The following is a 23165-nucleotide window of genomic DNA, read 5'->3' as shown; positions in this document are numbered from 1 at the left end:
TAGGTGGGCGGGGCCGTGGCAGGGGAAGGGTCGGGACTGGACCTGGCGGTGGGCCGGGTGCACCGAGCCGAGGTCCGCGCGGGTGCGAGGGAGGGTCCGGACCTCCCGAGCGAGGGGCGGGGCAAGGGTGGGTGAGCTGTAGACACTGGTCGGCTGCCTCTGAACTGGCCCGGAGCCTGAGGGCACCCGCCCGCGTCTCCACTCACGTGACGTTGGACTCAGTGACCTTGTCCCCTGGAGGCTTGGAGGTGAGCCAAATTTGATCCTGCAGTGCGTCCGGGCTTTGAAGGTGCAAGGAAGCGGAGCGCAGTAGAAGGGGAGCCCCGAGGCGGAGAATCGGGGTGCGGGATGACGAATCCGCGGAGGTCCTCCTGTATGCTCACGCTCGGTCTCCTGACCCCTCCACTTACCCCTCTTTAAGTGTGAGCTTCTGGAATCCTGACCACCCCAGCCAGGCTAGCCGTCATGAACTCTGTATCAGAGGATGTGGCAAGACCCAGACATGTAGGGGACCTTATGTCAGAGGAAGTGGCTTTCATATTGCAGCAAAAATTCCAGCACCTATGTCATCAGTCACCGCCTGGGGGAATGTGACTAAACTTTTATTTCACTTCCCTCTCCCAGTATTGCGAACTATAAAATAGTCAACGCAATTATCCTGAAATCTAGATATCCATTTTTTAAAGATATATTTATTTATGGGGGGAGGGGCAGAGGGAGAGGGAATCTGAAGCCGACTCCCCGCTGAGCGTGAACCCCAAGAGGGGCTCTATCCCACAACCCATGAGATCATGACCTCAGCGGAAACCAGGAGTTAGTTGCTCATGGGACTGAACCACCCAGGTACCCCTGAAATCTGCATATACATTTTAAAGCATACTTATTGCGATCTGCTGTGTGCAAGTCAGCTCTGCCACCCAAGGAAGTGGGAAGTTTAGATTCATTTATTTGCTATGTGCCAAGCATGAGGCAGACAAAATGACTGGTCTCTTGGAGCTTTCTTTCTAGTAGGGGAGACATAATAAACAAGAATATATTAGATAGCAGTAAATCCTATTTAGAGAAATAAAATAAGGTTCTGTGCTAGAGGGTGGCTGGGGAGCTGCTTTGGATTGGATGGTCTGATCTGGGAAAGCCTCTAGGATGATGTCGGTAAACTACTTGGCACATAGTAAGTGCTCTGGAAATGGTAGCTATTATTTGGCTGATGATAATGGCTTATGCAGTACCTCTTGCTTTGCAAACTGTGTGGGAGGCACTGTTCCAGGCCTGGTAGTACAGTGAAGAGCTACAGTCCCTGCTCTTACAGGGTAGGCAGATGTACATACAGTTATGGTAAAAATATAGAGTAAATGCTGATGGGGGAGGGTGCTAAATGGTTGGCGTTCAGAAGTGGGAAAATTCACTGCATGGAGCTCCTTAGGCTTAAGGAAGGCACATAGCAATGTTAAGAGAAGTGACTCACATACTGTGATTTCAGTTTTCATCATAGTGCTGTGTGTGGGGTGTGTGTGCGGGCTTGCTAACCATATTTACTCAGTTTTCCCCTGAAAAAGGATTTACAGTAAGATTACTGGTAAAATTTCTAGCAACTCTAGAGAACGCTATAGAGCTACTGTAATTTCATATCTAAACTAATTTGACTCCAAGCTTTGGTTTTAAAAGTGCTATGTCTTAACTCCTTTTGCAGGGGAGGTAGAAAGAGAGGAGGGAAAGGAGGGTAATTTAACTTTAATACACTATTATTAATGCCATGGAGATAGGGTAGACAACCCAGATTTACCACAACTATGGAGAATACAGAAATAGACTATTGATCTCTAGAAAAAGCATAATTGGGGTGCCTGGGTGGCTCAGTCATTAAGCGTCTGCCTTCGGCTCAGGTCATGATCCCAGGGTCCTGGGATCGAGCCCCGCATCGGGCTCCCTGCTCCGCGGGAAGCCTGCTTCTCCCTCTCCCCCCCCACCCCGCCCCCCGCATGTGTTCCTGCTCTCACTGTGTCTCTCTCTGTCAAATAAATAAATAAAATCTTAAAAAAAAAGAAGCATAATTGTGGAACTGTCTGTTGTAAATTAAGCAAATATAATAAAATAAGATAAATGCCTGTTAGGATTTGCAGTGCCAGAGACTGCACACTGGAAGTCTTCTTGCACCCTGCATGCTTCTTTGCTTTAGCCTCTGCAGCATTTTAAGTTCTTTTGAATTAGCTGACAACATTCGAAAAACAGGATTTTTTACAAAAATATCTGGATTTCTGTCTCCTGGAAAGTCAGATCTAGCCACACTGGGCCCACGTTGCATGTGGGTGAACAGTGGCTGGAGAGTAGCCTTCTAAGAGTGCATATGTTCCCTGTTACTCAGAAGGTTCCTCACCACATACCGACATTAGTGTCTATTGTCACTTTAATGCCCCTCTTGCACTGTTATAGTTTCTAGAATAGAATTAGGAGGAAAATGAATCCTATCCTAATGTATCCCTATCTCTGTCAAAATTGTGAAAATGAAAGGTTGACCAAGGGCCATATGCTCCAAGGAAGAAAAAGATAGAGCGTATTTCTTTGTCAAAGGAAAGAAGAGTCCCATATACTTAATGTACAAAATTGAAAGAATACTGTCTGTCCTGTGTGGCCTGTGTAGGGAGTTAGTTTAACCTCTACTACAGTGAAGGTAGGTGCTCCATGGGCTGAGTCCCTCCCGGAGGGCAGCAGTTAGAGCTCTTTTCCCAAGGGCTAGCAGGAAGCGCCATGGGAAGGAGGCAGGGAGGAGGGCCAAGGAAGGCGTTCCAGGGAGAGACCAGAATGTGAAAAAGGGAGACCGTCTAAGGGAGGAATTAACTCTGCAGACAGGGGAGAGGCTGTGGTATCAGGGGAGGAAGATGTTTTCCGGCAGCTGGCAGGGTTGGGGAGAGTCTTGAAGTTCTGAGAAATAACCCCTGGATGGCAGGAAGGAAGGGATTGCTGGGATTTTCAGAGGGCTATGACTCCTGTCTGACTGGTAGGCCCTTCTTCCTTTACCACTTTGGACGGACTGAAGGAAAAGGTGGTAGGATTGGCAATGGCCATTTGGAAGAGCAACGGTGCCTTACCGTCTCTCTCTCATTGTCTCAACTAGGTTGTGAACTCCTAAAGGCTTGACCGTATTTTACTGATAAATATTTGTGACCCACTAGACATGCTGGGCATGGGGCTAGACTACACGACTCGCTGGAGAAGCACTTAGCTACCTCCTGCCGCCACAACAACAAAGTTTGTCAGCCTCCGGCTGGGAATAAAAGAGCTGCGTGTCCCTAGTGATAACTGTAGCTAGGGAAAAATCCTTATGCGTTGTGGGGGGTGGTGGCGGGAGATACATAAAACTTGAAATTAATGTTAGGGAGGTGGAATTAGGTTTTTAAAAGCAATTCTTATAAGCTTTCTCGTTAAATCTGATTGTCATTTCAGAAATAAAAATAGAAGGCTGGTGCACAGGAAACTTGTGTGGGCAGGACAGAGCTGCGCACCTGCTGTATGAGCAGGGCTGCTAATCTCCCCACTGCTCTTCTCTGTCTCGGGTAACGCGGTCACTCCTCCCTGTTGTATCTACTACAGGACATCCGCAATCTGGAAAGAAACCAAGGTGGGAGTGAAAATGAAAATACAACAGCTGTTAAAATGCTGGAATGATGAATAATAACTCAGCAGGGCTCTGGAGTCGTAAATTCTGACACTTATTTTCCCAAATAAAGCACCCTGAAAGTTTACTTTTTACCCTGAAAGAGACTGCTTACGAAGTTTCACAAAGAATAATTTTTTGGGGGTGGGGGAGAAATTTGTTCATAAGTGGTTAAAGGATTAGATTTAGAGACATTGTATAATTATTGGGTAACTAAAGACCCCAAGCCAACTTAGAATTGTTTGAAGGGTGGTGAGGTAAGTTAACCAGTTCCCTTATCTGCTTTTAGCTAAGCATAAGAGGCCCTATGTGCTAAGGGGAAGCATTTATTATGGTTACAGAGTGGGCAGTGAATATAAATTTGTGAAGCTCCATATCTGTATATAACAGAAACTGTCATAGAAAGAGGGGAAAGGGGAAGAGGGAGAGAAAAGAGAGAAAGCAGAGAGCAGAGAAGTCACAAGAGCAGGCAGGCAGAAGAAAGAAGGAAAACAGGGAGAAAGGGGAATTTGGAGAGGGACCCATTTGAATGCCTGCCTGCCTTGCCTGGGCTCCCTCCAAAGGAAAGCTGACCATATGGCCCCGCCACTCTGGCCCTCGGTGATTGCTCAGGGCTGGGTGTTGGCCCAAAGGCAGTCGGCCTCCAAACTGGCTAACAGCCCCTGAGGGAGCCTGGCACGAAGTGTTTTATTATGGGACCCTCTCTTGGTGACGGGAATGCAAGACAGCAGAGTCAAGGTCAGCAGTTCGCAGCAGGGGTGGAAGACGAAAGATGGTCAGGCGAGGAAGGGAGCAGAAGCCGTGAGCCAGCTGTGAGAAGAGTGGAGAGTAGCAGGAACTCGAAGCAGAGTAGCAGGTGAAGGGAGCAAGATAAGCACCAAGTCACTAAAACTACACTGGGGACTAGTGGCCGGCTAGCTTCCGAACTCAAACTCTTTGAGGCCTACTGCCAGGAGGGAGCTAAATAAAGGTCAGTGGTGGGAGAAGCCCTCCCCAGGAACAGGGAATAAAGTTCTGCATTTCCTGAGAATTTAAAGACAAAGACGACAACAACAACAACAACAACAACAATAATGATGATGTCAGTCTGCATGTTATTATCAACAAAATCTGGCACTTCTAAGCAATGTTGGTAATAAAATACTCCTCCCAGAAAAATCTTGATGTTGGTCTAACTTGTCAACGATTGCTACGGTTCTTGTGGAGTTTTTAATAATGTATACATAAGCTCCAGCTTAGCACATTTTAATTACTTATCCTCTAGGAAAAAAAGTATTCTGCATACAAGTTAACTTGCAGAATTCTCCATTATAGAGTCAGCTTTCTGAATATGTGGACCTCATTCATCTCAAGAGTGAACTGATTGTGGGTCAAGCTGTCTTCCAGCACAGTTTCTGTCTATAATTCCTGCATTTAATAATTGCTGCCTTTAAATAGTAGACTTGAAGTAAATGACAATAGCTCAGTGGTTATAAAGTTAAAGTAAGAGAACTTAAGTTATTTTCCTGTGAGTGACTTCTTGAAATTTTTGTTTAAAATTTAAAACACATGCTTCAGCTCAGGTCACGATCCCAGGGTCCTGGGATGGAGCCCTGCATCAGGCTCCCTGCTCAGCGGAGAGTCTGCTTCTGCCTCCATCCCTCCCCTCTGTCAAATAAATAAAAAAAATAAAAAAAATAAAATAAAATTTAAAACACATGTACACTGAAAACTATAAAACATTACTTGAAGAAGTTAAAGAAGACACAAATTAATGGAAAACTATCCCATATTCATGGATTGGAAGACTTAATATTATTAAGATGTTAACACTAACCCAAAGCAATTTACAGATTCAATGTAATTCCTATCAAAATCCCAAAGTTATTTCTTGCAGAAAGAGAAAAATCCATCCTAAGATTCATATGGAATACCAAGGAACTCTGAATAGCCTCAAAATTGTCTTGAAAAAGAACAAAGTTGGAGGTCTTACACTTTTCTGATTTTAAAACATATTACAAAGTTACAGTTATCAAAATAGTGTGGTATTTGCATAAACACAGACGTATAGACCAATGAAACCGAAAAGACAGCCCATAAATAAACCCTTATGTACATGGTCGAATAATCTTTGACAAGGGTGCCAAGGCCACTCAATGAAGAAAGACATCCAGACATCTGCATGCAAATGAATGAAGTTGGACCCGTACTTACACCATATACCAAAAAAAGGGGGGGGGGTGTGCTTTTTGAAAAAACAAACTGCTATGAAAACTTCCTTGCCCCAAATTTAGTCCAGAGCCTCCGTAAGATTACCAGTGGAGGGCAAATACAAATCCTAAAAGTCTTCTACACAAATACTAGTAAAAAAGCTTTAGCAATCCAAGTAGGTTTCCTTAACTTGTTCCATCCGTCAGAAACACAATTGGATTCAACTGTTCTTTTATAAACTAGTGAATTTTGTGTTATCATACCTGTCTCATGGCTAAAATTTTAGAATCAGAGCTATAAGATTTCTGTTTGTATCTATATGTTTATGCATGTCTACATATGTATGTTATGTATGTGATACTTTTTGACCTCTGGATGCTATTGCCAGAAGTAAGTTGTAAAAGGGCTCAATTTAATTGGCTTAAAAAAATAAGCACTTACATAAATTAAGACTACTCAAATGAGTTTATGTTGTCTCTATTAGATATTTAAGATTATAAAGTTTTGAAATCATCCTAAGAACAAAACATATAATAAAAATACACATATAATTAAAATAAATTGCTTAATGTAAGTCAAGCACAGAAGGAGAGAGAGAAACCACGTAGATGCTTTAACAGATGCTTTGCTTCTATGATATTCAATGTTACAAAAATTGTCAGCAAGAAAAATAACTAAAGATGATGGCTAACTGTCAGTTTCATGATTAGTCTAAACATAATTATTTAGAAATGGGAACTAAATACATGTAAATGGAATAGGTTTATAAATGAACTTTTCAACAATGATTATGTTTTATAAAATATGGCTGCTTAAAAATAGTTTCTAAAATCTTTTTGGTAACTTGAATCCTTAAAGTTATACTAAGTTAAATTAAATTAATATACTAGATATTTATTGAATATATAGGTAATAATAAGATAAAATGCTGAAACATTAAATGCTAAATATAAATTTATCTACTTTGGCTTTTTCTTACAGGGAGACAAAAGATATTTGGGTCTGTTCATAGTGTGGATCTTCCTGCCACACTGAAAAAACTATCTATAGAAAAAAGCATATGCTTCTAGAAATTCTGAAATGATATGTTTATACATTTGCCAATCTACTACAGAATGCTGGTATATAACAAACACTTCACAACCGGCAGCTTCCTAGTTTTCACTAAAATTAGAGTTTCTAAGAGTTAAAAATTCTAATCAATATATGTAACTAAAAATGCTAGAAATAATAAGGAAAAAAATTCTGTAGGCAAAATATACAAATAAGGCAGGATATGTTTTTGGTTAAAAAAAAAAGATATGAGGTATGATGTGTCTTTGTTAGGGAAAATGGAAAGTAATCTTGTTCTAGGTTAGAGGTTATTTAAAGTTTGTTTCCAAATTAAAAAAAAAAAAGTGGAGGATAAAGGATAAAAACTAAATAGATACAGAAAGTTGGGAAGAAGACAAGGAGAGAGAGAAAATCTTATCTTGTGTTGTCAAGCTGGCTAAAAGTAAATGAATTTATTATAAGGGTTGAAAAAATAAGCTTTAATATCAATAACATACCTATGCAAAGAAACCAGAATGTCATTCCCATATATGCCTCTTTGACATAAAATTTATTTTGAGCTGAAGGCAACTCAGCAAAGCCAGGAAAAGCTCCTCTTTTTCCTAAAAGGCAGGACATAAATTCTCCTTTTGTTGGAGACAGACTCTTAACAGTTTAGACATGGCACTAGAGAAATCCGCAAACAAACCTTACTGCCTTTGTTTCCTCCTGCATATTTACCTTCCCACAGGATTTATTAGACATGCAGATTATCAAGCCCCATGCCAGACCTGCTGAATCAGGAACTCTGGGGATGGGACCCCGAGCAATATGTGTTTTAACAAGTCTTCCAAGGGATTCTCATGCTCTGGACTAAAATAGGATGGTGTCATTTACTGGGATTGGTTCAAGCATGGGCATTCAATCCAATACTTGCTAATGAGACATAATGTCCACTAGGAGAACTTCTGGGAAAACCGTTCTCATTCCTGAGTGAAAAGGGAGCCAGTTTTCCCCTGGAAATTTTGCTTAGAAATATTGCAGTTATGTTGCTGCAAAACCAGGAATGACATAATACCAAGAGCAGCAGAGCAGAACGATGGAAAAGATCTGGATTCTTGGGGCGCCTGGGTGGCTCAGTCGGTTAAGCGTCTGCCTTCGGCTCAGGTCATGATCCCAGGGTCCTGGGATAGAGCCCTGCATCGGGCTCCCTGCTCCGCAGGAAGCCCGCTTCTCCCTCTTCCACTCGCCCTGCTTGTGTTCCCTCTCTCGCTGTGTCTCTGTCAAATAAATAAATAAAATCTTAAAAAAAAAAAAAAAGATCTGGATTCTTAATAGCGTCATTGAACCTACAACCTGCCCTGAAACTTATTCTACCTCTAGACATACTTCTGAGTCAAGAAATATCCTTATTTTTAAAGAGAATTTAAGTCAGGATTTCTGTTAGTTGCCATCAAACATATCTCATAGTCTGATACATTAGACTTGCTAATATTTTACTTTGGATTTAAAAAAAAAATTTTATTTTAGAGAGAGAGAGAGAGAGAGCGCATGAGTGGGGGGCAGGGGGCAGAGGGAGAGAGAGAGAATCTTAAGCAGGCTCCACGCCCAGCCCTACACGGGGCTTGATTTCATGACCCTGAGGTCATGACCTCGGCCAAAATCAAGAGTCAGATGCTTCACCAACTGAGCCACCCAGGCGCCCCTTTATTTTAGATTTTTAAATGTATATTCATTAGTAAAAATGAACCAAGATATATTTTATTTTTGTTGGCATTGTTAGCTTTTAGTATCAGGATTAAACTTCTTAAAGTAAATTGGGAAGCTTGTCATAATTTTTATTATCTGAATAATTTAAATAACTCAGGAATTAAGTGTTCTTTAAGATATGTAAGACTTTCTGATAAAGTCATCTGAAACTAGTGCTTTTTTTGAAGTTAGATCTTTTGCTACATTTTCAAGTTCTTTGATTATTTGGCTAATTTTCTCTCTGTGAGCCAATATTAGTAATTTATATTTAAAAAAAATCTATTTCAGGGCACCTAGCTGGCTCAGTGGGTGGAGATGTGACTCTTGATCTCTGGGTTATGAATTCAAGCTCCACGTTGAGCACAGAGCTTACTTAAAAAAAAAATCTATTTCATGTAGACTTTGTAATTTACTGGCATATATAAGAAATCTGAGAATTAAAAAACTCTATTTTTGGTTATACTCCCTTTCTCATTATATATATTTGTGTTTTCTTGCCCTTTTTTTACTTGATCAGACTTACTAATGATTTTTGTGTTGTAGCAGAGACAAAAACCCCCTATTTTTTATTTATCAGGTCTATGCAGTTCTGTTTTGCTGTGCTTTCTAGTTCATTAATTTCTCCTTTTATTTTTATTGCTTTCTCCTATTTTCTGTTGGTTTGATTTTTTTTAAGTTTCTTTTTTTTTTTTTAAGATTTTATTTATTTATTTGACAGAGAGAGAGCACAAGTAGGCAGAGTGGCAGGCAGAGAGAGAGGGAGAAGCAGGCTCTCCGCTGAGCAGGGAGCTGGACGTGGGGCTCGATCCCAGGACCCCAGGATCATGACCTGAGCCGAAGGCAGTCGCTTAACCGACTGAGCCACCCAGGTGCCCCTTTTTTAAGTTTCTTGAATTGGATGCTTAGATCATTTATTTTCAGTCATTTATATACATTAGTAAGATCACTAAAAGCTCTGAATTTTCTTTTCAGTTAAGGTTTTCATGGTATCCCATAAGATTTGAAATGTAGTGGGTTTTATTAATTTCTAAACATTCTGTATTTTAGTATTGATTTCCGCTTTAACCCAAGAGTTATTTAGAAAACTGTTTTATAATGTTCATGTGATTAGATTGGGTTTGCTATTTTTTTCTTATTAATTTCTTGTTTTATTGCAATTTGATCTGTACCTTCAGAAGCATATAGAGATTTTATTTGCAACCTAGACCTTGACAAATGTTTATTAAGCCTTCAATGACTATTTAGAATGAATGGATTGTGTCTCCTTTTAAAAGATAGGACAGGGGTACCTGGGTGGCTGTCAGTTGAATGTCCAACTCTTGTTTTTTGGCTCGGGTCATGATCTCAGGGTTGTGAGATTGAGCCCCATGTCTGGTTCCATGCTCAGCAGGGAGTCTGCTGGAGATTCTCTCTCTCCCTCCGCCCCCTCTCTTTCAAATAAAAAATAAATAAATAAATAAATCTTAAAAAAAATTAAAAATAAGGGATAGGACAAATATCTGCCTATGACACCTATCTTTCTCTCTGTCTGCCCACCTGTGATTGTATCCCTCCTCCCATCTACTTAAACTTATTCAGGTCTTCCCTCTTCTGCTCACTCTTTTTCTTCCTACATCATCAACCTCTGCTTCTCTTCTGCTCGTTCTGTTAGCATACAAACATGCTCTAGTACAGTTCTCTCCAACAGGAATATAATGTGAGCCACACATGTAATTTAAAATTTTATGGCAGTCATGTTAAAAAAGTAAAAAGAAAGGTAAAATTAATTGTAATGTATTTTATTTAACCCAATATCTACAAAACTCATCATTTTAATATGCAATTAATATAAAAATTATTAATGAGATTATTTAATATTTTTTGTACCAAGTCTTTGTGTAATTTATACTTACAGCACATCTCACTTTGCACAGTCACATTTCAAGTGCTCAGTAGCTACCTGTGGCTAGAGGCTACCATATTGGACAGCTCTGTTGTCCCAACATTTCCTCTTGCTTCCACTCATTTCTGTTCCTCTCTTTTTCTCTTCCTCTATCCATTAAAACTCATCTTGTTAAAGCCAACGGAAGCTTTTCTTCACTTTCAACATATTAGACAAAGTTGATCCCTTTTTAGGGAAGCATTTCTTTCTCTGCTTCCATAACGCCAAATTCTCCTGATTTTTTCCTCCTCTCCCTGACTTCTTTGTTTCCTTTACTGACTCCTCATCTCTTCTCTGATTTCTACATGCTGGAGCTTCTCAGGGCACATTCCTTGACTGTTTCATCTATCTGTAGTTCCTTTGGAGGTGATATCATCGAGTCCTGTGGCCTTAAGTAGCATCTATATGCCGATAATGCTCATTTTTATCTTCGGCCAAACTCAAGATTTGTATTGCCACCTATCTGCCCATTTAATGCCTTGACCTGTGTGCATCATATGACATATGCCCAAAATGTAATTCTTAATTCCCTATTTTCCCCACAAAAACTCATTTGATACAAGACTGGACATCCCCAGTTTTCCCCTTCTCTCTAGAAGAAAGTCATCCTGACTCCTTTTACTTACCTCCCAGGAGTAAGTCCAAGTTCAGTGATTCTGCCTCCCATGTATATCTTGTAATTGTTCATGTCCCTCCATCTTTACTCCCAGCCCCTGTATTCAGGTGTTTCGGTTATTAGTTTATTTTCCCTTAGATCCAAATCCACCTTTGTCTTTGTCCTACTTTACAATCCTGGAGCTGTACTGTGCAAACTGTAGTTTTTCTCTGCCAGTGGGGTTGATGTTAGGCTCAGACAGGGGGTGGAAGGTGTGCTGGAGGGATTCTCTCAATACTGGCCCCAGCAGTATTCTTTGTGGCGATGGATTGCTCCCATGGCTCCAGCGAGTAAATGTCTTCCAGAAGATTTCTTCTTCATCCCAGTGGTGGGTGGCATGTTTCTTTAGCAGCTAAGCCATCCCGGAGAGGCCTGAATCTTTGCCTGGTACATCCCTTCTCTATATTTTGAAGTTTCCTTCTTGTTTACCATTCCTTCAGCCCTATATGTGATAGCCATAGTCTGTGGTCACCACCTCTATGACAACATAAATTTCTCTTTTGCCTTTTTCACTAACTAGCCACCTTTTAACGGAGTGAATAGTTCTTTATATTAGGCTTTCCCTGTTTGAATTACTGGTGGTTTCTGTCTCTTGACTGGACCCTGACTGAAATGGAAATTGGTACCAAGAATATCCTAGAAGAAAACCTCCATGATTGTCTTTTGGGGTTGGTTTGGTCTGAGCCCCTTGCCAATGGGAAATACAATGCTGGTACTACATGACACTCAATGGCATAACAATCAAATGATCACACATGTTTGACTGTAATGAAATGTCAACTGAAGCAGGTGCTTTGGGGGCCCCAGTGGCTGCTGCACATGGCAGTAGCAACCCCTGCAAGGACCACACTGCAGGATGGTAGTATAGTGGAGTGGTTATAGAAAAGTGAAAATTTCAGATCCCTAAACTCTTGGTTCAATTTTTGGTCTGAGATTCAGAGAACTTCCATGGCAGCCCTAAAAGGATTTTTTATTTCTTATAATCGCAGGGCTGATACTGTTGAAAATCAAATGCAAAACTTCATTTTGTTGAATTCATAGCCTTGCCAAGTTTCCAGTGTGGAAGCGACCAGAAAGGATCAGAAGAGAATAGGATACTCAAACTTGAAATGGGGAGTTCTGGTTAGACTCAAATGAAACTGAGAATCTTGAGTCACTCAGAGTCTCCCTTGCCTGACTTTCTGTATCTGAGGAGCCTGCCCTCCCCCAAAACCCTGTAATTCCCTTACCTGGAACTGACATGTCACCAAGGAGAGGATGCCCATGCTCCTTAAAATCTATACCAAATACCCCTTATTGCCATGAGGCCCATAATGAAGGTTAAATTTCATAGTGTTCTAGTGGCCTGGAAGTGGCAGTGGGTCTCTAAACTGGTGCTGAGCTCAGGTTCCCAGATTTGTCCCTTCTTCCAGAAAGTCACTGCTTGCTCGTCAGAGTATGGAAGGGCCCAGATAACCTCAATAAACACTAGATTCCAGATTCTCAACCAGTGTTTTTCAACACCATGGTTTCAAAAACTAAATTTGAGAAGTAATTTTAGTCTCTTAAATAGAAGAATTCTCCTTATAGAAACATTATCTAGGGTGACTATTGTTCAATTCCAGACCTGTCATCATTGTCCCCATCCTTAGCTTCCAGACTGTGTGATAGTTAGGGGGCATATACATCTTGGGTGGGAGAAATGGGGTGTTTGGCAGAGGCAGTGCTCTCTTCCTCTGATATTTGCTCTCTAGAGCTTTCTGAGCACTGAGTCATCTTCACCAAGTGGCTGGGATTTAGCCATTGAAAGAGAAGATCCCTATGTTCCACGGAGAAGGAATGTGGGCTTGTCGTAGTCCTTAGATACTGAGCTCAAGTGTCTCTAAACTAAATTCTTTCGTTGTACAGACAGCTAGGCTATTAAGGCTATATCAACAAAGTATTTACATGTATTAGTCAGTCAGTGACACTCTTCTGGGACTCCCCATGGACAGAGAGGTTTATTATTTTGTGTACCCACTTACGTATGTAGTCAGTTCTTGTCAATAAGCATTCAGCCTTCATCTTATGTTAGTTGAGAGCACAGTTCCAGGGCAAGCCAAACCATGGGTTCAGGTCTCATCGGGAACCCGTTAGCTTTGCTCTGTTCCATGGTCCTGTCTCTAGGATCAATACCCTGATCATAAAGGGAGCGGGGTGGGATATAGGGCTCATTCATCTGTTAGAGGATAAACAAACAATTGAGAGTACACACTTCCAACTAGAGGAGCTGGAATATCATTGGTGTTGCCTTTTTATATAAAGGCAGATTTACTTACCATTTAAAGAGACTGAATATTTTAAACTAGTTACAAAGTTAAGTTATTTATATATGTTGTTTCCCTCCCCTTTTCCTTCCTCATTCTCTTGTTCATCCATTCAACAAGAATTTGCCTCTCTATGTATAAGCCATTGTGCAAGGTGCCAGGATAAGACCTCAGTGAGCTTATAGGATAACACTTTTTCCTTACCTCTTCTCAGTTTTTTTCATCCCTTTTCCTCTAAACATTTCTTCTCTCCCATCCCTTTTTCTCTTTTACATTATTATTCAAGCATATAATAAAAATAAATTGTTGCCTATTAAGCTATAGCTAATTCAGGGCGCCTGAGTGGCTCAGTTGGTTAAGCGTCTGCCTTTGGCTCAGGTCATGATCCCAGGGTCCTGGGATCGAGCCCCACTTTGGGCTCCCTGCTCAGTGGGAAGCCTGCTTCTCCCTCTCCTCCCCACTTGTGCTCTGTCTGTCACTCTCTCTGTCACTGTCTCCGTGTCTCTCAAATAAATAAATAAAATTAAAAAAAAAAGATATAGCTAATTCAATTCAAATTCAAAACTGGGAGATTTGCATAGTTCTTTAGCCATGGCGGGCCACACTCCATTTTATCATGGTCACTAACAACACCTGCCTGTGGGACGACTGGAGGCATGGGGTTGACACAAGCAATGCTAGCTGCCCTACTGAGATCAGTTCCCTAAGGCTGGACTCGAAACTCTAACCATCTGTTCCTTCAGATTTCATCTCCCTTGCCTCCTCCAGCATGAGTAGAACCCCTACCTTCCCCAGAAACACTTTGAGTTTTAGGGTATTTTCTCCGCACAGCCACTTTGCCCATGTGGGTTCTGGAAAATTTCATCGCCTAGAGGTATGTCACCATGAAAGGGAGTTTGGGAATGCCCCAGTAAGCACAATCTGTGAAAACACAAAGGCATGTGTTTACTCTTCGTCCAGAATGGACTCTTGAAGGTTGGGGACTCTGGCTCTGTATTTTCCTGTAGCTGCATAGCAATGATCTGTTTTTCTTGCCCAGTAGGTGTGTTATGATTGCTTAATAAATACTTAATGTTAGCAACGAATAAAAACTAAGAAGCTAGGTTAGGTATTTCAGTGGTCAGGTGGACACATTCTGTTAGAACAAACTTTTCCACCGTCCTTTCCAAACTTGGGTTTGTTTTGTACTTCAATCTTGGGTCCTAAATTGGAGCCAGAAACAGTGTGTCAAAGAAGAAAACAACCACTGAAAATAAACAAAGCTAGAGATGGGAGCTATGCATACCTTAGGCTATTTCATAACATGTACTTAGGGAGGACATGATATTGGCATTTATTGTCTTTCCCTTACAAATTGGTCATCTTTCCTTGGTTCTTTGTGTGTTCAGTAATTTTAGATTGTCTTTCAGACATTTTGAATATTGAATATGAATGATTCCCACTAAAATCCCCCAGAGAATGTTGACTTGTTGGGGTATTTTTTTTTTTTTTTAAAGATTTTATTTATTTATTTGAGACGCAGAGATACAGAGAGAGAGAGAGAGAGCATGAGCAGGGGGAGAGGCAGAGGGAGAGGGAGAAGCAGGCTCCCTGCTGAGCCAGGAGCCCGATATGGGGCTCAATCCCAGGATCCTGGGATCATGACCTGAGCCGAAGGCAGATGCTTCGAGCCACCCAGGTGCCCCGTGACTTGTTGGGGTATTTTAACAGGTAATCCACTTGGGTTATTTCAGACTGTCTGGCTATATTCTGTGGGTGATAGTTCCATTGTCATCTCAATTTTTGGAATCTTTGCTAGGCTGCTTTGAATATGTTCCATGCATGTGCAGCTCAGGGTTAAGACTGTGTCTTGTGCCAGTTCATACACAGAATTGAGAGAGTCCTTTCTCTAATTCTCTAACTCCCTCCTATCCAGGATTCCCCCACATTCCCCCACCTGCAGAGCCCCCTGTTCTTGGTCCTCTGGGCCAAATAGGTGGGATTCTCTTAGAGTCTTGGATGCCGTGCTGCTACATAGTTCCTGTGACCAGGACCACTTTTGGTGCTAAGGGGAGAGTGAAAAAAGAGAAAATTTACCCAGTAATTTACTCCAATTCTCTTTGGATCACAAGACCCCCCCCCCTTTTTTTTTCAGTTTGTTTGACCAGAAAGACAAGGTTTTTATTGGGATTTTAGCTGACCATGCCATTTGACATCCTGGCTGACTCTGCTAGAGTGCCTCCCTCGGCAGGCTCTGAGAGAAGGGATACACACACCCACACAAAAACCCCAGATTCTCTCTCATATTCTCTAGCTCAAGTGGCCACCTTTCCCAGTCTTTCCAGATGGAGGGACTTCTCTTGAGGTGTTAGCTGTCTGCAGCAGCACCATTGCAGCTCCACTGCATGACAGCCCTTGGCTCAAGAATGTGAACAAAAGAGGAAATAAAATGAGAACCCCACCCCTGCACAAATTGCTTTTACAGCTTTTGGCTCCCCTCCTTATTTAAGTTTCTTTGCTTTTCAGATTCTTTAGGTTGTTGCTTTTTGTACTTCATCTGGACTTTGTTTTTGTAGTCATCAGAAGAGACAGGTTTTAGTGAGCTGCCTCTTGACTGCACTTTCTTTGTGTTCTCTTTCCACTTCCATCTCAACTGCCCCTGTCACAGTATAATGACAGACACCTACCCTATCCTTAAGTGAATGGAAACCATGGCTGTCCTTTTAAAACTACACCTTTCACCTTAGTGTTTTACTTGTGGTTTTCACATCCTGGCTAACTAAGTAAAGCTTGATTAGGAGTTGTAAAATTGAAGAACTTCACTTTGAAGATGACTGATCACAAGTCCTGTTTACCACTAAAATGCAAGTATGCAACCACACCAATGGATTATCTGTCTCTCCTGCATCTTCGTTATCAATCTTCCTCTTCCTTCCCAATCCACCTATTCAATCTCTAATTCATTCTTCTTCTGCTGCTCTCCTCCCACCCCATTTTCTTTTCCCAACCAATCTACCCATGTTTATTCTTTCTGAAAGGACCTTCTTCTTTACCAGAATTTCAACACTCACTTCTAAGAACCAATCCCACTTGTAGCTCACATTTCTATCCACAATTAAATCTCTCAGAAAAATCCACAACTAAATTTCTCAGGAAAGTAAAGGCATATATATTCATTTTCACTTAAAAAGGGATTATAATTATTCTAGAAAATTTGCACATTTTCAAAAATTAAAAACAAAAAGAATTCCCCAATAGTCTGACCACCCAAAGAGAAACACTGTTAATGTTATATGTGTGGCCTTGAGTGTGATTTTAAAATTTAAGTTAGAAAAACTTGCAAATTACCCACATTCTTTGTAGAAAAAGCAGAAAATGTAAATAATCAAAAAGAAACAAAAATCCCCCATAATCCTACCCAGAGGTAAATACTGTTTTTAGTTCAGTGTGTGTACACGTGTTTGTGTGGGGTTAGTTGGTTGGGGTAGGGAATTGGTTGAGCCTGAACTGGTATCACAGCTTTGCTGTGCTGGAGGAAGGGGTTGGGTGAAGCAGGTGTTGATTTGTAAAGGTTGATTTACATAAAGGACTTTTGATTGTGTTATCTGGACTAGGCTTGAGATGGGAACTCCTGATGAGCAAAAATTTAGGGAATACAAAGAATTTAGTGATGTGTGTTATGTGCCTTCTTGTTTTTTTTTTTTTTCCTGCTTTCCCAAAAAGCTCACCCACTTGCTTTGTATATCTTAGGCCTATGGAAACAGAGACTTTAGGCAAAAGGCTTAGATGACAAAGGAAGCAGGAGTGGGAAGGGGTTTTCTTCACTTTTCAGTCAGAGCATAGCAGGTCTCTAGAGCAGTGAGCACTGAGGTCAGCTTTATTTTGTGCTGCATTGGTTTATAGGTTCCTGGATCTCTAGGAGGCAACCTCTTGTGTTGGGAACGAGCATTCTACCAGTAACTCTGGGCGGAGTGCAGCAGAAGCAAAGAGGGCGTTGCAGTGGAGGAACAAGAGAACATAATTGAGGAGTACGTTAAAATAAGCAACCCATGGAGACTCTAAAAGAGAACAGGGTGATTTTACTGGGAGAAGGTCCTGGGCCCCAGAGTGTAAAGAAATGTGCTTGTGTGTGTATTTATCTCTAAATCTATCTAACCAACTTAAAAAATGAGACTCTTCCAGATATCCTATTATATAATCTTTTTTCCCTTAATAATATATCTTGAACATCTTGATATATTAAATATAGAAATATTTTTTTATCATTTTAATGGCTGTATTATATTCAATTGTATGTGTTGTCTGCATATATCATAATTACTTTAACCATTCTCTACATTTTAGGTTGTTTTCAGCTTGTTAGGATTATTATTAATTCAATTATTATTAGTAATTTATTTTATTAGTAAAATAATAATGCATTTTCTTGTTTTAAAAAAAGTCAAAATACTGTTCTAGCTTCCAAGCTTTCAGTCTTAGAATCCTGCTTGAGTCTCTTTTAGCAGTTTGGTGCCATTTAAAATGTTTTGACCTATTTCTGCTCATCTTTTTTGTGTATTATGTTAAATCTATTCTCAGTTTCTTTTCCACAGCTACCAGTGCTGCCCCCCAAAAGAGAGACAAAGTGGACCCTAATGGTACCCATATATCGCTACCCTCTCTTCTGGCCCATCTCTAAGCCCGCTGTCAGGAAAAGGGCTCACAGACTTACATATTCTAAATATAAATGTTATCAAACAGAATAGATTAGACTTCCTAGGGACAATTTCATTTTAAAGGCAACAAAGAAGTCTTAGAGCCAAATGATTACAAGTCTTATGTATATGGTATTTGGGTTTTGGGGAAGGGATAAGAGGAAGGGGTTGGGAGGAGTTCCGGACCAGGGGCACTGAAATACCCTTGAATCCCACAGAACGTGACCTACTTTTTCTGATAAAAAATTAATCCTGGCCATCATGGATTTGAAAGGATTCTCAATGTCTTCCTCTAAAGGTTGTCACAGCAATTAAGTTTAATGATCCATTCTTGTCATGATCAAAGACATTTTCATGATTTTTCCACCCATGAAACCAGCATTTTGAGATTTAAAAAATCAAACATATTATGTACTAATTACCTCTACTTCTTAAAATAGAAATATTTAAAAAGATTTTTTTCTAATAATAAAAGAAATATATGCACATTGTACTAAAATTCAAGGATTATAGGAATGAACAGAGTCCCCAGAATCCAATTCCCAGATGCAAATAGATTGTGCACATCTGAATAGATTTTATTCTGTGCCTACATATCTGCCCCCCACCACCCACCCCTTAATACCTAACAGAGGTGGAATCATACTACACTATTTTGCAAATTGCTTTTTTCCACATAAAACCTATAACAGGCACCTTTCTTGATCCATTCAGATGGAGGTATTTAACCTATGGATATGTATTTAACCTATTTTTTCTTCATTGATATTTAGATTCTCAATTTTTTTGATATTTTAAGCAATAGTCTCATAGCTGCATCATTGCTGACTTTTTTTTTTTTTCTGAAGGAATTTCTAGAAATAGAATTTGTTTTATCAAAGGGTATGAGTATTTTACATTTTAAAATATATTGCTTAAATGCTCCAGAAAGGTTGGACTAATTTATATTCCCACCTATCAGGGTATAAGAAAACCTGTTTGTTTCCACACTCTCTTGCCAATGAAGTGTATTATCAAACTTTTTAATCTTTGCTGATCTGACCGGTACAAAAATTTCTTTCTTTTTTTAAAGATTTTATTTATTTATTTGAGAGAGAGAGAGAGAACATGAGCAGGGGGAGGGGCAGAGGGAGAAGCAGACTCCCCATTGAGCAGGGAGCCCGACATGGGGCTCAATCCCAGGATCCTGAGCCTGACCCATGACCTGAGCCGAAAGCAGAGGCTTAACCGACTGAGCCACCCGGGCGCCCGTGATACAAAAATTTCTAACAACATTAATTAATTGCTCTGATTTTCAATGCTCCTTTTATTATAATTAAGTTTCCTCCAAAACCTAGGTCTATTTTTAGGCTCTCTTTTCTGTTTTATTGGCCTTTTATTTTCTTTACCAGTATCATACTGTTTTACTAACTTTTTACTAACTTTACTAACTTACTAACTTTACTGACTTTTACTAACATTATTTAGTAGTATGTTTTGATAGCTACTAGAGATGACCTACCTTCAGGATATTTTTTTTCTAAAAATGACTTCTTGCCTACATATTCTTCCATATAAGCTATTCTTATCAATTTGCCAGTTTTTAAAAACAAATACATAAAAACCAAAAACTGGCAAGAATTAATATTAGAATTACATTAAACTTATCAGTTAAAATGGGGAAAGGATTAACATCTTGTAAATAGTAAATTATTTTCATTTAGAGACTTGGAAGGTCTTTCCATTTTTTTCAAGGTTAATTCTACATTTTCATATATAAAGCATACAATTTTATTTATCTAGACATTGCTTATTTCTTGTTATGTTTACTCCAAGTTTTTCTCTCTTTTTAGTTGCTCTTGTGAAAAGGATTTGTTTCCTGTTATGTTTTCTAACTGGTTATTTCTGCTTTGCCAGAAGCCTTTGTATTTATATATGGTTATCTCATAGCTTGCTACCACTTTGAAATCTCCTTTTAGTTCTAATGACTCTCAGTTTACTCTCTTGAATTTTCTCATTATGAACTAATGATGTATGCAAATAATTTGTTTTCTACTTTCCAGTCTTGTTAATTTTTCTCATTGTATTTCTCTAAAACAACCTGCAGAACAATATTGAAAAATAGTGGTGATTGTGGGTGCTTCTTTTTTTAAAAAAATTTTATTTATTTGTTTGAGAGAGAGAGCAAGAGAGTACACAAATAGGGAAGGGGCAGAGACAGAGGCTCTCAGGCAAACTGCATAGAGCACAGGGCCTGGCATGGGGCTCCATCTCAAGACCCATAAAATCATGACCTCAGCTGAAACCAAGAGTCAGATGATCAACCAGCTGAGCTACCCAGGTGCCCCTGGGAATGGGTACTTTTATCTTTGTTCATAACTTTAACGAGAATATCATTAATTTGGTCATATAATAATTTGTATTTATTAAATTAATTAATTTTAAATTATTAAATTTTAAATAATATTAAATTGTCTTCTAACCTCGGTTCACCAAGTATTTTTATCAGGAATGGATGTTGGATTTTAACAAATACATTTTTAGCATCTCTTGAGCTGTTGGTATGATTTTTCTTTTTCTTTTTCTTTTTTTTTTCAAGATTTATTTATTTATTTTAGAGAGGTGAGGGACATGCAGGGGGGAAGGGCAAAGGGAGAGGGAGAGAGTCTTAAACAGATTCTGTATTATTCTGTACGATTATTGTATTATTATTAATGTGTTTCTTTAGTTTTGTTATTAATTGGTGTATATAATTGGCTGCTCCCATTTAGGGGCATAAATATTTACAATTTTTAGATCTTTAAATATGATATAGTGTCCTTCCTCATCTTTTATTACCATCTTTGTTTTAAAATCTAATTTGTCAGATATAAGGATTGCTACTCCAGCTTTCTTTTGATGTCCATTAGCATGATAAATGGTTTTCCACCCCCTCACTTTAAATCTGGAGGTTTCTTTGGGTCTAAAATGAGTCTCTTGTAAGCAGCATATTGATAGGTCTTAATTTTTTATCCAATCTGACACGCTGTGTCTTTTGATTGGGGCATTTAGCCCATTTACATTCAGAGTAACTATTGAAAGATATGAATTTAGTGCCATTGTATTACTTTTATAGTGACTGTCTCTGTTCCTTTCTGGTCTATGTTACTTTTGGGCTCTCTCTTCGCTTACAGGTTCCCCTTTAAAATTTCTTGCAGGGCTGGTTTAGTGATCACAAATTCTTTTATTAGTTTCTGTTTGTCCTGGAAGGTTTTTATTGCTCCTTCTATTTTGAATGATATCCTTGCTGGATAAAGTATTCTTGGCTGCATATTTTTCTCATTTAGCACTCTGAATACATCATGCCAGTCCTTTCTGGCCTGCCAGGTCTCCGTGAATAGGTCTGCTGCCAATCTGATATTTCTACACTTGTATGTTACAGACCTCTTGTCCTGAGCTGCTTTCAGGATTTTCTCTTTGTCTCTGAGATTTGCAAGTTTCACTATTATATGTCAAGGTGTTGACCTATTTTTTATTGATTTTGAAGGGGATTCTCTGTGCCTCCTGGACTTGAATGCCTATGTCCTTCCCCAGATTAGGGATGTTTTCTGCTGTAATTTGCTCCAATATACCTTCTGCCCCACCCCCTCTTCTGGGATCCCAATTATTCTAATATTGTTTCACTTTATGGTATCACTTATCTTTCAAATTCTCTCCTCGTGATCCAGTAGTTGTTTATCTCTCTTTTTCTCAGCTTCTTTATTCTCCATCGTTTGGTCTTTTATATCACTAATTCTCTCTTCTGTCTCACTTATCCTAGCAGTTAGAGCCTCCATTTTTGATTACATCTCATCAATAGCCTTTTTTTCCCAACTTGATTAGATTTTAGTTCTTTTATTTCTCCAGGTAGGAATTCTTGAGTGTCTTCCATGCTTTTTTCCAGCCCAGCTTGTATCTTTATAGTTGTTTTTCTGAAGTCCAGTTCTGACATCTTACTTAATTCATACTGATTAGGTCCCTGGCAGTCAGTACTGCCTCTTGTTCTCTTTTTTAAGGTGAGTTTTTCCATCTTGTCATTCTGTCCAGAGAAGAATAGATGAACAAGAGAATAAAATACTAAAATGGCAACAGTGACCCCAGGGAAATATACACTAAACAAATCAGAAGAGACCCAAAACTAAAATATATGAATAGAATAAAATAAAATAAAAAGAGAATATAATCAGACAGGTGAACAGAACAGAGCAATACACTGTGTGTATTTTGGTCTGTTTATTATAAAACTAGATCCCACAATTGTAAAGAGAGAAAAACTTATATATGTACAAAAATAAAATTAAATACATTGAAAGAATAGAATGTAACTGTAAAAATGAAAATTAAAAGACAAAAAAGTATAAACAGACAGGGGAACAGAACAGAGCAATACACTATATCCTGAGTGTATTTTGGTCTTTTTGTTAGAAGAAACTACATCCCAAAATTGTAATGAAAGAAAAACATATATAGACAAAAATAAAATTAATTACATTGAAAGGATAGAATGTAAGTGTAAAGATGGAAATTAAAAAAGACTTTAACAAAAAAAAAAAAAAAAGGAAAAGAAAAAAAAGAGAGAGAATATGACCAAACAGGTGAAGAGAACAGAGCACCCAGAATCTGGGTGTATTTTGGACTATTTGTTAGAAGAAACTGCATCCAAAAATTGTAAAGAAAGAAAAATTTATATATATACACTATAGAATATATGTGTATGTATATAGTATATATGTATATATGTATATGTATATAGTATACTATATATACAATACAATACATACTATATATACAATATATACAATAATAAAATTAAATACAATGAAAGGATAGAATGTAAGTGTAAAAAAGAAAATTCAAAAAGATAAAAAAAGAGTTGGTAAAATAAGAAATTGGTTGAAAAAGGAAAAAGAAAAAAATTAAAATTGAAAGACTAAAGAATTGTGAGTAAAAAACCATGAATTCTATATAGTATTTTCCCCTAGCAGTGGAGTTTTGCATTTCTTTGTGATCT

General features: G+C 39.1%; 1 long non-coding RNA gene across 1 annotated transcript in view; it reads left to right on the top strand.

The window, feature by feature from the left end:
• Window positions 1-28: 28 nt before the first annotated feature.
• Window positions 29-23165, top strand: part of LOC118543152 (uncharacterized) — a 49836-nt gene continuing 26699 nt past the window's right edge. The window contains exons 1-2 of the long non-coding RNA XR_013449828.1: window positions 29-248; window positions 3442-3616. This is a non-coding gene — a long non-coding RNA (uncharacterized LOC118543152). The remainder of the gene's footprint in view (window positions 249-3441; window positions 3617-23165) is intronic.

Source organism: Halichoerus grypus, chromosome 7 (genome assembly GCF_964656455.1).
Source record: "Halichoerus grypus chromosome 7, mHalGry1.hap1.1, whole genome shotgun sequence".
In the NCBI taxonomy this organism is placed as follows: Eukaryota; Metazoa; Chordata; class Mammalia; order Carnivora; family Phocidae; genus Halichoerus; species Halichoerus grypus.
The sequence above is the reverse complement of the archived record's forward strand: the minus strand, read 5'-3'. Positions and strand labels throughout refer to the sequence as shown.